The sequence below is a fragment of the Dendrobates tinctorius genome, unplaced genomic scaffold (genome assembly GCF_039654945.1).
Source record: "Dendrobates tinctorius isolate UK_male_01 unplaced genomic scaffold, ASM3965494v1 ptg000046l, whole genome shotgun sequence".
In the NCBI taxonomy this organism is placed as follows: domain Eukaryota; kingdom Metazoa; phylum Chordata; class Amphibia; order Anura; family Dendrobatidae; genus Dendrobates; species Dendrobates tinctorius.
In genome coordinates this window covers 55978355-55997226 of record NW_027361714.1, presented here as the reverse complement: position 1 = coordinate 55997226, position 18872 = coordinate 55978355, and positions in this window count along the sequence as shown.

Genomic DNA, 18872 nt, shown 5'->3' with positions numbered 1-18872 from the left:
GTAGCCAGACGATGACGCAGGGTCAGCACCTCCTGCATTCGGTCCTATTTTGCTCTTGCCACTACCATCAGATCCACCACCAACACCATCATTACCAGCTGCCAACCCCCGCCCAATTCCACGGCCTCTTCCACCAGCCTTCCTCATTTTTGGTAGAAATGTAGACAAAATCCAACAAACTATATAGTAATGTAAAACAAGGTACAAGGTGTCTATAGGACAGGGGAGATTTTGAATTTCTGCAGACACTTGTGGACACTGGAAACTTTTGGATTGTGTGAGGCCCACTGATATCTGAGCGCTATGTGACAGGCTCGATGGCACAGCTGTGACCAAAGTGACTAGAGGATAAGGGAGATTTTGAATCTCTGCACACACTTTTGGACACTGGACACTTTTGGATTGTGTGAGGCCCACTGATATCTGAGCGCTATGTGACAGGCTCGATGGCACAGCTGTGACCAAAGTGACTAGAGGATAAGGGAGATTTTGAATCTCTGCACACACTTTTGGACACTGGATGGACACTTTTGGATTGTGTGAGGCCCACTGATATCTGAGCGCTATGTGACAGGCTCGATGGCACAGCTGTGACCAAAGTGACTAGAGGATAAGGGAGATTTTGAATCTCTGCACACACTTTTGGACACAGGACACTTTTGGATTGTGTGAGGCCCACTGATATCTGAGCGCTATGTGACAGGCTCGATGGCACAGCTGTGACCAAAGTGACTAGAGGATAAGGGAGATTTTGAATCTCTGCACACACTTTTGGACACTGGATGGACACTTTTGGATTGTGTGAGGCCCACTGATATCTGAGCGCTATGTGACAGGCTCGATGGCACAGCTGTGACCAAAGTGACTAGAGGATAAGGGAGATTTTGAATCTCTGCACACACTTTTGGACACTGGACACTTTTGGATTGTGTGAGGCCCACTGATATCTGAGCGCTATGTGACAGGCTTGATGGCACAGCTGTGACCAAAGTGACTAGAGGATAAGGGAGATTTTGAATCTCTGCACACACTTTTGGACACTGGATGGACACTTTTGGATTGTGTGAGGCCCACTGATATCTGAGCGCTATGTGACAGGCTCGATGGCACAGCTGTGACCAAAGTGACTAGAGGATAAGGGAGATTTTGAATCTCTGCACACACTTTTGGACACTGGACACTTTTGGATTGTGTGAGGCCCACTGATATCTGAGCGCTATGTGACAGGCTTGATGGCACAGCTGTGACCAAAGTGACTAGAGGATAAGGGAGATTTTGAATCTCTGCACACACTTTTGGACACTGGATGGACACTTTTGGATTGTGTGAGGCCCACTGATATCTGAGCGCTATGTGACAGGCTCGATGGCACAGCTGTGACCAAAGTGACTAGAGGATAAGGGAGATTTTGAATCTCTGCACACACTTTTGGACACTGGACACTTTTGGATTGTGTGAGGCCCACTGATATCTGAGCGCTATGTGACAGGCTCGATGGCACAGCTGTGACCAAAGTGACTAGAGGATAAGGGAGATTTTGAATCTCTGCACACACTTTTGGACACTGGATGGACACTTTTGGATTGTGTGAGGCCCACTGATATCTGAGCGCTATGTGACAGGCTCGATGGCACTGCTGTGACCAAAGTGACTAGAGGATAAGGGAGATTTTGAATCTCTGCACACACTTTTGGACACTGGACACTTTTGGATTGTGTGAGGCCCAATGAATATCTGAGCGCTATGTGACAGGCTCGATGGCACAGCTGTGACAAAAGTGACTAGAGGATAAGGGAGATTGGATTGCTTTTAAAAAAGCAGTTTGCGGAGCAGTGGGTAAACAGCAATGCAGGAATGTCAGGAAGCCTTAGAAGGCAGCCCAATAACCAACACCACTGATACACCACTATATAGCCTCCCCTTGCACTGCACACACAGTGACTGGTGTGTTGTGCAGGCCAAATTGCTAGCAGCAGAAGCAGTTTTTTTTTCTTCTCAGCAGGACAAAAAAAAAAAAATTGGGATTGCTTTTAAAAAAGCAGTTTGCGGAGCAGTGGGTAAACAGCAATGCAGGAATGTCAGGAAGCCTTAGAAGGCAGCCCAACAACCAACACCACTGATACACCACTATATAGCCTCCCCTTGCACTGCACACACAGTGACTGGTGTGTTGTGCAGGCCAAATCGCTAGCAGCAGAAGCAGTTTTTTTGTCTTCTTCCCTGCCTAACGCTCTCCCTACAGAATCAGCAGCAACCTCTCCCTATACTAAGATCGGCAGAAGTAAGATGGCGGTCGGCGTGCACGCCCTTTTATACCCCCTGTGACGCCCACCAAAGCAAGCCAATCACTTGCATGCCCTTCTGAAAGATGGTGGTGACCCGTGCCTATGTCATCACGTTGCCCACAGTGTCCGTGGATCCTGATTGGCTGAAAAAGAGCGCAAAACAAACTTTTGAAACGCGACTTTGGCGCGTAAGTCGCCGACCTCGTGGCCGACCTCATTATAGGGTCGGGTTTCGTTTCATGAAACCCGACTTTGCCAAAAGTCGGCGACTTTTGAATTTTTTCGACCCGTTTCGCTCAACTCTAGTAATGAGTGATTCCCTACTAAAATTTAAGAAGGGACTGGATGCCTTTCTTGAAAAGTGTTATATTACAGGGTATATACACTAGTTTCCTTAATATTGCGTTGATCCAGGGAGTTAGTCTGATTGCCGTATGTGGAGTCGGGAAGGAATTTTTTTCCCCAATGTGAAGCTTACTGTTTGCCACATGGGTTTTTTTTTTTTGCCTTCCTCTGGATCAACATGTTAGGCCAAGTTAGGATAGGATATGGGTTGAACTAGATGGACTTAAAGTCTCCTTTCAACCTTAGTAACTATGTTACTATGTTACTATGTTAAAATTGAAGAAAAGATGAATGCAGCATGTTTTCTACAAATACTTGAGGCAAATTTGCAATCATCAGCCCGGAAGCTGCACATGGGAAGTGCTTGGACGTTCCAACATGACAACGATCTAAAACTCAAGGATAAGTTGACCTGTCATTGGCTGCGGAAGAACAAAGTGAAAGATCTAGAGTGGCCATCTCAGTCTTCTGACCTCATTATCATTGAGCCACTCTGGGGAGATCTCAAGCGTGCAGCTCATGCTAGACATCCCAGGATTTTACAGAAACTGGAGGCTTTTTGTCAAGAAGAGTGGGCAGCTTTACCATCTGAGAAAATAGAGAACCTCATCCACAACTATCACAAAAGACTTTGAGCTGTCATTGAGGCCGGGTGGGAGTATCCGCATGGAGTATAGAGTTGGTGGCCGTTGGTTTCCTATAGATGTCAGTTATAACTCAACCATATGTTGAGACTTTAATACGAAGATCTACAGTGGGTACGGAAAGTATTGAGACCTCTTTAAATTTATCACTCTTTGTTTCATTGCAGCCATTTGGTAAATTCAAAAAAGTTCATTTTTTCTCATTAATATACACTCTGCACCCCAGCTTGACTGAAAAAAAAACAGAAATTTTTGCAAATTCTTTAAAAAGAAAAACTGAAATATCACATGGTCAAAAGTATTCAGACCCTTTACTCAGACACTCATATTAAAGTCACATGCTATCCATTTCCTTGTGAACCTACTTGAGATGGTTCTACTCCTTCACTGGAGTCCAGCTGTGTTTAATTAAACTGGCAGGACATTATATGGAAAGGCACACACCTGTCTATATGACACCTCACAGCTCACAGTGCATGTCAGACCAAATGATAATTATGAGGTCAAAGGAACTGCCCTAGGACCTCAGAGACAGAATTGTGGCAAGGCACAGATCTGGCCAAGGTTACAAAAGAATTTCTGCAGTATTCAAGGTTCCTAAGAGCACAGTGGCCTCCATAATCCTTAAATGGAAGAAAGTTGGGACCACCAGAGGTATTCCTAGACCTGGACGTCCATCCAAACTGAGCAATCGTGGGAGAAGAGCCTTGGTGAGAAAAGTAAATAAAAACCCGAAGATGCCTGTGGCTGAGCTCCAGAGATGCAGTAGGGAGATGAGAGAAAGTTCCACAAAGTCAACTATTACTGCAGCCCTCCTTCAGTCGAGCCTTTATGGCAGAGTGGCCCGACAAAAGCCTCTCCTCAGTGCAAGACATATGAAAACCAGAATAAAGTTTGCTAAAAACCAAATGAAGAACTCACAGACTATGAGAAATAAGATTCTCTGGTGTCTTGAGATGAAGATAGACCTTTCTGGTGATAATTCTAAGCAATAAGTGTGGCGAAAACCAGGCACTGCTCATCAGCTGCCCAATACAATCCCAACAGTGAAACATGGTGATGGCAGCATCATGCTATGGGGGGTTTTTCAGCTGCAGGGACAGGATCACTGGTTTCCTTTGAAGGAAACATGAATGTGGCCATGTACAGAGATATCCTGGATGAAAACCTCTTCCAGAGTGCTCTGGACCTCAGACTTGGCCGAAGGTTCACCTTCCAACAAGGCAAAGACCCTAAGCACACAACTAAAATAAAAAAGGAGTGGCTTTGGAACAAGTCTGTCACCATTCTTGACTGGCCCAGCCAGAGTCCTGACCTAAACCCAATTGAGCATTTCTGGAGAGACCTGAAAATGGCTGTTCACCAACTTTCACCATCCAACCTGACGGAACTGGAGAGGATCTGCAAGGAAGAATGGCAGAGTATACCCAAATCCTGGTGTGAAAAACTTGTTGCATCATTCCCAAGAAGACTCATGGCTGTACTAGCTCAAAAGGGTGGTTCTACTCAGTACTAAGCTAAGGATCTGAATACTTAAGACCATGGGATATTTCAGTTTTCCTTTTTTAATAAATTTGCAAAAATTTCTACATTTCTGTTTTTCTCAATCAAGATGGGGTACATTAATGAGAAAAAAATGAACTTTTTTGAATTTACCAAATGGCTGCAATGAAACAAAAAGTGAAAAATGTAAAGGGATCTGAAAACTTTCCATACTCACTGTAGAAATTCCAGTTCCCTTCTCAATTTATGAGTAAGCTTAATATTTAGGTTTTTATTATTGAGAGCTCCCATAAATGTCTCTAGGTCCTCAATAGATCCCTCCCACACAAACCATACAGTGCCTTGTGAAAGCATTTGGCTCCCTGGAACTTTTCAACCTTTTCCCACATAGCATGCTTCAAACATAAAGAAACCAAATGTAAATTTTTGGTGAATAATCAACACCAAGTGGGACACAATTCTGAAGTTGAACGAAATTTATTGGTTATTTAAAATTTTTGTGGAAATTCATAAACTGAAAAGTGGGGCGTGCAATATTATTCAGCCCCTTTAACTTAATACTTTGAGATGGGTATACCGTGACATTGGTGGAGTGGCTTAGTATACATTTTTTGGAAAAAACATATCAATTAAATACCCTGTTTTTGTTATTATCTTTTACTAGCACTTGCTGTCCACTGTTATATTTTTTTTACAGCAGAGTAGTTTTGTTATACTGTGTTTTTTTCTTTGTGGTTCAGTCCTTGGGTGGTATGAACACTGTCCAACCGAACTGTTCACTTTTGTGCATGTCACATGTGTTTTTAATCAATTAGTTCCTTGCTTGTGCAAGATTTGGGAGATTCCCACCCCTCTCTTGTGTGACATGCACATAAAGAGCCGTCTTGCACTGCGTGCTCACATCAGGAAGCGTCTTTCTGAATCCTGCTCATATAGGTACTGTTCACTTGATCAGGTTTTAAATACATTAGATAGGACTGCTCCGAGATGGGTATACCGCGACGTTGGTGTAATGGCTTAGTATACATGTTTTGCAAAAAAAGTATCAACTAAATACCCTGTTTTTGTTGTTATCTTTTACTAACACTTGTTGTCCACTGTTATATATTTTTTACAGCAGAGTAATTTTGCACTTTAGTCATACAATGTTTTTTCTTTGTGTTTCAGTCCTTGGGTGGTGTGAACACTGTCCAACCAACCTGTTCACTTTTTTGTGCATGTCTCATGTGTTTTTAATCAATTAGTTCCTTGCTTATGCAAGGTTTGGGAGATTCCCGCCCCTCTCTTGTGTGACATGCACATAAAGAGCCATCTTGCACTGTGTGCCCACATCAGGAAGCGTCTTTCTGAATCCTACTCATATAGGTACTGTTCACATGATCAGGTTTTAAATACATTACATAGGACTGCTCCCAGATGGATATATCGTGACGTTGTTGAAGTGGCTTAGTTTACATGTTTTGCAAAAAACCTATCAGCTAAATACCCTGTTTTTGTTGTTATCTTTTACTAACATTTGTTGTCCACTGTTATATATTTTCTACAGCAGAGTAATTTTGCACGCTTGTCATACAGTGTTTTTTCTTTGTGTTTCAGTCCTTGGGTGGTGTGAACACTGTCCAACTGACCTGTTCACTTTTGTGCATGTCACATGTGCTTTTAATCAATTGGTTTGGGAGATTCCCGCCCCTCTCTTGTGTGACATGCGCATAAAGAGCTGTCTTGCACTGCGTGCCCACATCAGGAAGCGTCTTTCTGAATCCTGCTCATATAGGTACTGTTCACATGATCAGGTTTTAAGTACATTAGATGTGACTGCTCCGAGATGGGTACACCGTGACGTAGGTGGAGTGGCTTAGTATACATTTTTTGCAACAAATGTATCAACTAAATACCCTGTTTTTGTTATTAACTTTTACTAGCACTTGCTGTCCACTGTTATATATTTTTTACAGCAGAGTAGTTTTGCACGTTTGTCATACTGTGTTTTTTCTTTGTGTTTCAGTCCATGGGTGGTGTGAACACTGTCCAACCGACCTGTTCACTTTTGTGCATGTCACATGTGTTTTTAAAAATTTAAAATAACCAATAAATTTCGTTCAACTTCACAATTGTTTCTCACTTGTTGATTCTTCACCAAAAAATTTACATTAGATATCTTTATGTTTGAAGCATGATATGTGGGAAAAGGTTCAAAAGTTCCAGGGGGCCGAATACTTTCACAATAAACTGTATATCGTGCATCACAGAAGTTAATAACATTGAAAATAAAAATAATCACATTTTCACCACAAAATGTTTTTTAGCTCAAAATTTAGCATTTTGATTAGGATAACAGGAGAAATTTCACTATACAATTTGTAGTGTAATTTCCCCTGACTACGCTGATACCACATATAAGGAAGAAAACTACTGTTTTGGAGCATGGCAGGGATCGGAAGGGAAGGAGCGTCATTTTACTTTTTGAATGTAAAATTTCCTGGAATCATCAACGGACGCCATATCCTGTTTGGAGAGCCCCTGATGTACCTAAACAGTAGAAACCCCCATAAGTGAATCATTTTGGAAACAATACCCCTCATGGAATGCCTTTAGATGTGTGGTGAGCACCTTGAACCCCTAGAAGTTTAAAATGTTGAGCCATGAACAGACAAAAAAAATCACATTTTCCCCACAGAAATGTTATTTTAGCTCCAAATTTTGCATTTTCATAAGGGTAGCAGGATAAATTGCACCATACAATTTGTTTTGCAATTTCTCTTGCATACACCGATACCTCACATGTGGGAGAAAACTAATGTTTGGGCGCATGGCAGGTCTTGGAAGGAAAGGAGCGCTATTTGACTTTGAATGTAAAATTTCCTGTAATCATTAGCGGACACCATGTCTGGTTTGAAGAGCCCCTGATGTTCCTAAACAATGGAAACCCCCCACAAGTGACCCTATTTTGAAAACTAGACCCCTCAAGAAATGTATTTAGATATGTGGTGAGCACTTTTAACCCGCAAATGTTCATAGAAGTTTATAACATTGAAAAGTGAAAATAAAAAAATCATATTTTTCCCACAAAAATGTTATTTTAGCCTTATTTTTTATTTTCACAAGGGTAATATTAGAAATTGCAACATATAATTTGTTGTGCAATTTCTCCTGAGTATGCCAATACCCCATATGGGGGAAATACTACTTTTGAGGCACAGTGCAAAGCTCAGAAGGGAAGGAATTCCATACTATAGTGCAGATTTTACTGTTATGATTTGAGGATGCCATGACCCACTGGGAGAACCCCTGAGTTGCCAGAACGACAGAACACCCCATAAGTGACCCAATTTTACAAACTACATTTCTCCATGAATTCATCTAGTGGTACAGTGATCATATTGACACCACTCGTGTGTTACAGAATTTTATACTATTGGGCAGAGGAGAAAAAATAAGTACATTTTTACCAGAAAAATCTTGTTTTATCCCCAGACTTTATATTTTCAAACAAGAAGTGGGTAAAATGGCACCAAAATCTGTACCACAATTTCTACTGTACTTGGCAATACCCCATATGTGGCTGCACAGTACTACTTAGCCATATGGAGAGACTTGGGTGGGACAGAGCACTATTTGCTTCCAGTAGTTCAGATTTCCCTAGAATAGCTTGCAGACTCCATATACAGGACATCCAATTGATAGAAGAGCTGACCCCTCCCTGTTCAAGTGACCCCATTTTGGAAAATATAACCCTTTGGGAATTTATCTACAAGTGTAGTGATGATTTAGACTCCATGGGTGTTTACCAGAAACAAGCAGCAATGAATGATGCCGAGTAGAGTTGAGCGATACCGTCCGATACTTCAAAGTATCGGATCGGAATGGATCGGCCGATCTTAAAAAAAAGTATTGGTATCGCCGATTCCGATACCGGAAGTCCCATTCAAGTCTATGGGACTTCCGGTATCGGAATAAGAAAAACCCTGTTTTTCCCTTGTACAGCCACTCTGGGGTCTGTACGGGCCTTTCGGGGGGCTGTGCCGGCCTGCCAGGGGGTCTGTGCAGGCTCCGGTGGTCTGTGCCGGCCTGCCGGGGGGGCTGTGCAGGCTCCGGTGGGCTGTGCCGGCCTGCCGGGGGGCTGTGCCGGCCTGCCGGTGGTCTGTGCAGGCTCCGGTGGGCTGTGCCGGCCTGCCGGGGGGCTGTGCCGGCCTGCCGGGGGGCTGTGCAGGCTTCGGGGGTCTGTGCAGGCATCGTCCGATGGGACTACAAGTCCCATCGGGCGATGCCTGCTACCATGACAGTGATTGACACATTAGCCAATGATGGGACAGTAGTAGTCCCATCATCCGGCTAATGTGTTGAATGTAAAAAAAAAAAAAAAAATTACATGCTACATACATGCTAAATTCATACTACATACATGCTACATTCATACTACATATATACTACATGCAACATACATACTACATATATACTACATGCATGCATACTACATGCATACTACATATATACTACATGCATGCAACATGCATACTACATATATACTACATGCTACATACATACTACATATATGCTACATATATACTACATACATACTGCATGCTACATACATACTACATATATACTACATGCATGCTACATACATACTACATATATACTACATACATACTACATGCATGCTACATGCTACATACATACCACATACATACTACATACATACTACATACATACTACATGCTACATACATACTACATATATACTACATGCATGCTACATACATACTACATGCTACATATATACTACATGCTACATACATACTACATGTATGCTACATATATACTACATACATACTGCATGCTACATACATACTACATATATACTACATGCATGCTACATACATACTACATATATACTACATACATACTACATGCATGCTACATGCTACATACATACCACATACATACTACATACATACTACATACATACTACATGCTACATACATACTACATATATACTACATGCATGCTACATACATACTACATGCTACATATATACTACATGCTACATACATACTACATGCATGCTACATACATACTACATACATACTACATGCATGCTACATACATACTACATGCTACATACATACTACATATATACTACATGCATGCTACATACATACTACATGCTACATATATACTACATGCTACATACATACTACATGCATGCTACATACATACTACATACATACTACATGCATGCTACATACATACTACATGCTACATACATACCACATACATACTACATATATACTACATGCATGCTACATACATACTGCATGCTACATACATACCACATACATACTACATATATACTACATGCATGCTACATACATACTGCATGCTACATGCATGCTACATACATACTACATACATACTACATGCTACATACATACCACATATATACTACATACATACTACATACAATACATTCATACAATACATACATAGACATACAGTACATATAACATAGAGTAACATACTTACCAATACTTGTCACATTGTTCCCCGAAGCCATTGTCTTTTAAAGGAATAAATATTAACATAACAAACCACAAAAATACTCACCCACGATCCGAAGCAGTCCACGAGTGTGTCCCACGACGATCTTGGGTAGAGAACTGCAGCATCAGCTGATGCCGCCGTTCTCTACAGGCTGCAGGAATCCCATGACGGAAGGTAGGGATCCTTCCGCACTGTATTCCTCCGCCACTTAAAAAAAAAAAAGTCCCTAGTCTCACTTTATGCCATTGCTGCGTGGGAAATTCCCACACAGCAATGGCATAAAGTGAGACTAGGGACTTTTTTTTTTTAAGTGGCGGAGGAATACAGTGTGGAAGGATACCTACCTTCCGTCATTGGATTCCTGCAGCCCGTAGAGAACGGTGGCATCAGCTGATGCTGCAGTTCTCTACCCAAGATCGTCGTGGGACACACTCGTGGACTGCTTCGGATCGTGGGTGAGTATTTTTGTGGTTTGTTATGTTAATATTTATTCCTTTAAAAGACAATGGCTTCGGGGAACAATGTGACAAGTATTGGTAAGTATGTTACTCTATGTTATATGTACTGTATGTCTATGTATGTATTGTATGAATGTATTGTATGTAGTATGTATGTAGTATATATGTGGTATGTATGTAGCATGTAGTATGTATGTAGTATGTATGTAGCATGCATGTAGCATGCAGTATGTATGTAGCATGCATGTAGTATATATGTAGTATGTATGTGGTATGTATGTAGCATGTAGTATGTATGTAGCATGCATGTAGTATGTATGTAGTATGTATGTAGAATGCATGTAGTATGTATGTAGCATGTAGTATATATGTAGCATGTAGTATGTATGTAGCATGCATGTAGTATATATGTAGTATGTATGTAGCATGTAGTATGCATGTAGCATGCATGTAGTATGTATGTAGTATGTATGTAGCATGCATGTAGTATGTATGTAGTATGTATGTAGCATGTAGTATGTATGTAGCATGCATGTAGTATATATGTAGTATGTATGTAGCATGTAGTATGTATGTAGCATGCATGTAGTATGTATGTAGTATGTATGTAGTATGTATGTGGTATGTATGTAGCATGTAGTATGTATGTAGCATGCATGTAGTATATGTGTTATGTATGTAGCATGCATGTAGTATGTATGTAGTATGCATGTAGTATGTATGTAGTATATATGTGGTATGTATGTAGTATGTATGTAGCATGCAGTATGTATGTAGCATGCATGTATGTAGTATATATGTAGTATGTATGTAGTATGTATGTAGCATGCATGTAGTATGTATGTAGCATGCATGTAGTATGTATGTAGTATGTATGTAGTATATATGTAGTATGTATGTAGCATGTAGTATGTATGTAGTATGTATGTAGCATGTAGTATATATGTAGTATGTATGTAGTATGTATGTAGCATGTATGTATTATGTATGTAGCATGTAGTATGTATGTAGCATGCATGTAGTATATATGTTATGTATGTAGCATGCATGTAGTATGTATGTAGTATGTATGTAGCATGCATGTAGTATGTATGTAGTATATATGTGGTATGTATGTAGTATGTATGTAGCATGCAGTATGTATGTAGCATGCATGTAGTATATATGTAGTATGTATGTAGCATGTAGTATGTATGTAGCATGCATGTAGTATGTATGTAGTATGTATGTAGTATTTTTTTTTATTTTTTTTTTTTTAACATTTAACACATTAGCCGGATGATGGGACTACTACTGTCCCATCATTGGCTAATGTGTCAATCACTGTCATGGTAGCAGGCATCGCCAGATGGGACTTATAGTCCCATTGGACGATGCTTGCACAGACCCCCGGACATCAGCACAGACCACCGGCAGGCCGGCACAGCCCCCCGGCAGGCCGGTACAGACCCCCACAGGGTGCACAGACCACCGGCAGGCCGGCACAGCCCCCCGGCAGGCCGGTACAGACCCCCACAGGGTGCACAGACCACCGGCAGGCCGGCACAGCCCCCCGGCAGGCCGATACAGACCCCCACAGGGTGCACAGACCACCGGCAGGCCGGCACAGCCCCCCGGCAGGCCGGTACAGACCCCGGGCAGTCCACACAGCCCCCCGGCAGGCCGGCAGAGACCCCTGGAAGGCCCGAAATGACGGCGCATCATGATGCGCACACACCGCGCATCATGATGACGTCAGGCTGTCAATCAACTTTGAACTTCCGATTCCGATGCCGACTTCCGATATTGAAAAAATATCGGAAGTCTGTATCGGAATTCCGATACAGCAAGTATCGGCCGATACCCGATACTTGCGGTATCGGAATGCTCAACACTAATGCCGAGTGAAAATTGCAACCTGCCGTTGTAGTGACCAGTACACTTTATTGACCAGTATGTTGTAGTGACCACTACATTGTAGTCACCAGTACGTTATTCCCAACTCATGCTTCTGGAGACATGCACCCGTAAATTAGGCGGGCTATCATCTCTTCAGAAATGTCAAATATTTTAGGTACACTATGGGGCTCAGAAGGGAGGGGCATTTGGATTTGGGAGTGCAGAATTTGCTGAATTTCTTTTGAGAGCCTTTATACTACCAGTAATGTGGGGGCTTGATTATTTTGTGGATTGAGTTGAAGCTTATATTGGAAACATTTTATATAACATTTGGGATCACATTTATCTGGTGCTCTACACTGAGCACTTACTTTGGAGTTTCCATCTAAATCTCCGAGTGGCGTGATTCAGATGAAACCCAGAGGCATCCATTTACTATAATGAGGCAGCAGAAAAATTCTGGCTTCTGTTCAGCATTGTCCTTTTTTTCAGACATGCACAAAACTGTGGCCGACGGCACTTGTATGCAATCCTAAAAAGAAAGATACCGGCTGATCACAGGTGCTATAGCATCCACAGTGCCTCCATCTGCTTCACTATTGGGAATGTTCTGCTGGGGGGTTCTGTCTGAGTCACGTTTGTCAGAGATTTACGCGGAAACCCTTGTGTAAGCGCTCTGTGCAGAGTGCAGGATAAATGTAAGCCGAGTCTTACTGTGATCTTTGAAAGGTAGAATAAACAAAACAGCAGGTGAAGAATTGGTTTTATTTATTTTTTATGCCATTCCTCATGCTGTATAAGCGATTATGTGACTTAATTCTCTGGGTCGATTCAGTTACAGCAATACCATCCATATCTATATCTTTTTTATGTTTGGCTGCTGTCACACACATTAAAAATCACTTTTCATTGCAAAATCTAGTTTTAGCATCACCATATTTTGAGAGCTATAATTTTTAAATATTTCTGCCTACAGATTCATGTGAGGGCTTAATTTTTGCGGGATGAGTTGAAGTTTTTATTGGTACCATTTTCAGACATATGACTTTTTTTTATCGCTTTCTATTCCATATGAATGAACAAAATGAATGAACTAAAACCAGCAATTCAGGATTTTTTTTTGGGGGGGTTTATGTCGTTCTGCATGTGGTAAGATTTACCATGCAGTTTTTTCTTCGGGTCAGTATGATTACAGTGATACACCCTTTATGTTGTTTTTATATGTTTTGGCGCTTTTACACAATAAAAATATAAAAAAATTTATGGAAAAAATTATTATTTATTCATTGCTTTATTCTGAGAGCTATAACTTTTTTATTTTTCCACTGATGGAGCTGTTTGGTGACTTGTTTTTTGTGGGACAGACAAGTAGATGTTTCAGCGTTACCATGTTTCTTTATATTCGGCATTTTAGTCATGTTTTATTCCACTTTTTATTCGCCAATATGATGGTAAAGCATTGTTTTTTTGCCTAGTTTTTTTTAATTTTTATGGTGTTCACTAAAGGGGTTAAATAGTGGGACAGTTTCATATGTCAGGTTGTTCTAGGCATGGCGATACCAAATATGGGTTCTTTAATTGTTTATATTTTTTTCCCATGCAAATATTTATTTATGGTTACAATATATTAGATTTTTTTTATTTTTGTAATATTTTTATAATTTTTTAAAACTTTTTTTTTTAAACTGTTTTAACTCCTTTACCCCTAAGGGTGGTTAGCATGTTAATGACCATGCCAATTTTTACTATTCAGACCACTGTCCCTTTATGAGGTAATAACTCTGAAACACTTCCATGGATCCTGGTGATTCTGACATTTTTTTCTCATGACATATTGTACTTCATGATAGTGGTAAAATATCTTTGATATAACTTGCATTTATTTGTGAAAAAAATGGAAATTTGGTGAAAATTTTGAAAATGCCCTTGAATCACACAGATATGTCACACAAAATACTTAATAAGTAACATTTCCTACATGTCAACTTTACATCAGCACAATTTTGGGACCACATTTTTTTTGTTTGGAAGTTATAAGGGTTAAAAGTTGACCAGAGATTAATCATTTTTACAACACCATTTTTTTAGGGACCACATCACATTTGAAATCACATTGAGAGGCCTATATGATAGAAAATACCCAAAAGTGACACCATTCTAAACACTGCACCCCTCAAGGTGCTCAAAAACAGATTCAAGAAGTTTATTAACCCTTCAGGTGCTTCACAGGAAATTTTGGAATGTTTAAAAAAAAATTAACATTTAACTTTTTCACCAAAAAATCACTTCAGATGCAATTTTTTTATTTTACCAAGGCTAACAGAAGAAATTGGACCACAAAATTTGTTGTGAAATTTGTCCTGAGTACACTGATACCCCATATATGCAGGTAAACCACTGTTTGGGCGCATGGCAGAGCTTGTAAGGGAAGGAGCGCCTTTTGACTTTTCAATGCAAAATTGTCTGGAATTGAGATCGGACCTCTTTTTGCATTTGGAGGGCCCCTGATGTGCCTAATCAGTGGAAACCCTACACAAGTGACACCATTTTTGAATTTATCTAGATGTGTGTTGAGTACTTCGAACCCCCAAGTGCTTCACAGAAGTTTATAACGTAGAGGAGTAAAAATAAAAAAATCATATTTTTTCCCAAAAATTATCTTTTTGTCCTCAATTTTTTATTTTTTCAAGGGTACCAGGAGAAATTGGACCCCAAACGTTTTTGTGCAATTTGTCCTGAGTATGCCGATGTCCCATATGTGGGAGTAAACCACCGTTTGGGCGCATGGCAGATGTTTCTTTATTGCAAAAATAGTTTTTGCATCACCATATTTTGAAAGCTATAATTTTTCCATATTTTGGTCCAAGGAGTCATATGAGGTCTTATTTTTTGCAGGACTAGCTCACGTTATTATTGGTACTATATTCGGGCACATGACATTTTTTGATCACTTTTTATTCCTATTTTTGTGAGACAGAATGAACAAAAGCCAGCAATCCATGAATTTATTTGGGGGGGGGCATTTATACCGCTCCATGTGTGGTAAAATTGATAAAGCGGTTTTATTCCTCGGGTCAGTATGATTACAGCAATAACTCATTTAAATAATTTTTTTACGTTTTGGCGCTTTTATACAATAAAAACTATTTTATATAAAAAATAACTATTTTTGCATCGCTTTATTCTGAGAGCTATAACTTTTTTATTTTTCCAGTGATGGAGCTGTATGGGAACTTGCTTTTTGAGGGACGAGTTGTCGTTTTGTTGGTACCATGTTCTACGTGTGGTAAAATTGATAAAGCAGTTTTAATCTTCGGGTCAGTAGGATGACAGCGATACCTCATTTACATTTTTTTATGTTTTGGCGCATTTATACAATTAAAACTATTTTATATAAAAAAAATATTTTTGGACTTCTTCATTCTGAAAGCTGTAATTTTTTTTATTTTTTAGCTGATGAAGCTGTGTGGCAGCTTGTATTTTGTGGCACAAGATGACGTTTTTTTCAGCAGTTCCACGTTTATTTATATCCGTCTTTTTGATCACATGTTCCACTTTGATGAGGCGGTATGATGATAAAGCATTGTTTTTTTATGGTGTTCACTAAAGGGATTAACTAATGAGACAGTTTTATAGATCAGGTCGTTACGGATGCGGTGATACTAAATATGTCTACTTTTTTGTTTAAATATTTTTAGTAATTCAAATATCTATTTATTGATGTAATAAATATTATTTTTTATTATTTTTTTATCATTTTTAAAAAAAAATTGTACAATTATTTTAAAAAAAGTATTTACTATTCTAACTTTTACACTTTGTCCCACTATGGGACACTCATTTTGTGCAGGCTGATCGCTTCTATAACATGCAGAATAAGCAGCATCTGCATGCTACAGAAGCTGTCAGCTCTGCACTCTGTGCACACTGACCTGAGAGACTTCCTGATCGTGCACTGCACATGACAGGAAGTTTCTCAGCTCTGGTGACCCAGATGTCATCATGACGACATCTGGTTACCATAGCAACGATCGGGACCCCGGGGGTTAAAGTGCCAGGAGCGGTATGTGACCGCTCCTGGCACTTAGTGCAGAATGTCAGCTGTGAGTATTATCCCGTTAGCCAGGCTGATCACTAATGACGTACTATCCCATCCATGGGCAGTAAGTCCCAGGACACATGGATGGGATAGTACGTCCACTTGCAGAATGGGCTTAAACTATTTTACTGTGTCCCACTATGGGACTTGCATCCCTATTCTATGCAAACTGTCAGCACGGCACTTGTAGGCAGACTTGCTGATCATGCTCTGAGTATGATTAAACAACTTTGCAAGCTCTGGTGACCCGGATGTCATCTCCAATCCAAGGGCAGAGGGGCTGTCTTCCCACTGCCTTCTCCTGAAATGCTACGATAGAGTTTGGGACCACTCCTGGCACTAAGTGCAGAGTGTCAGCTGTCAGAATCAGCTGACACCCGGCGGCGATCGTGCACGCACAGCCCGTGAGCGAGCAAAATCACCGGGACATATCCATACTTCCTAAGTCAAGAAGACCCAGGTCACAGGAACATATGGATACATCCAAGGTGGAAAAGGGGTTAATATGTTTACTCTTTTAATTTAACACTTTTTTATGTGCACCATTTCTTTACAAACCAATAATATATATTCAGCAATTGCAATAAAATGTGTCAAAATGTTACTTTAAACTTTATTTTTTGCTAGGATAATATTTTGAAGAGTCACTACAGTACCTAAATTCTTTCCAGCAAGAATGTGATGTATTGCAAATTATAATCATATAGTAAACAGATTTGAATGACCAGGAAAATGTGATTCATTATTTCCCTTCTGAATTCTGATATTTAAAGCTAAACCTGTCTTCATATTCATCTGGACTTCTCAGTTTTTATGCCCTGACATGAGTATATTTTGAAGAGACACAATTTATTTTTTCTTGCGTTCGGGTTTACATTTTTAAAGCAGTAATTCCAAAAGCAGTATAAATTTGGTAAAAATAATGTACATTATTAACAAGACTAAAAAAGGAAACATATCACTTTAATTAGAAAAAGGAATGGTTTTAGTATATCAGCTATTTTAAACCTATTCTATAGCATATTTATAATTAAGGTAAGTAATGTAAAATTTGCATTTAAATGCAGTGAAACTTCAGACTTAATTAAAATATTCCATCAAAATCCAATACCCTGCTGCTGTCTTGCAAATCTGTTTATTCTTGGCACTAAAAAGGTGAGATGTGTTTTCTTAGCTTTTCTATTTGCATATATTATAAGTATTGTATAAAAAACTCTAAGTACAAACTGATTTCTAGTATGATCAGAGTTGACCTCTTAATGTTTCATTATGCACTATTACATTATGTGGAGCCTTCTCCACACAAGACAGGTGTTGACTATATTAGAAAAGCTGACATCTGCCTTTAACAACAGTGATCAGTGCCACAGCAAATCACGTTGTTTAGCTTTTAAGCAGAGATGAGCAGATTGATCTGTGGAGGATCTAGTTTGAGTTGTAGTTCCTGAAATCAGCAATTACATGCAAATTTGAACATTTTGAAATTCGCTTAGCATTTTGCAAAAAAAAAAAACCTTGCCAGTGCCATTTCCTACACTGCTAGAGCATCAGCTAAATAGATGAAAATAGCCACAGGCTATTTGACAAAAAACAAATATAGACACAAAAACCTCATGTATAAATATCACCTAACAAGACTCAATTATAGATAATCAACACTGCAACAAGAAGAATTCAGAAGGTTCTAGATAAGCTTGAACAATGGCCAGCAACTAATAGAATGGTATTTAGCAGGGAGAAATGCAAGATTCTACATCTGAGCAAGAAAAATGAAAATAACATCTACAGAATGAGAGGAATAGGACTAAGCAACAGCACGTGTGAAAAAGACTTGGCTATAATAATAGATAACAGACTGCACATGAATCAACAGTGTGATGCATTAGCAAAAGGTGAAAACACCGTTTTAGGATGTATTAAGAGAAGCATAGAATCAAGATCATCTGAAGTTTCTATCTCCCTCTACTCCTCTTTGGGCAGGCCTCATCTGGAATACTGTGTCCAGTTCTGGGCACCACATTTTAAAAAAGACATTACAAATCTGGATTACGTTCAGAGAAGAGCTACCAGGATGATGAACGGACTGCAAAGAATGTCCTACGAGAAACGGTTAAAGA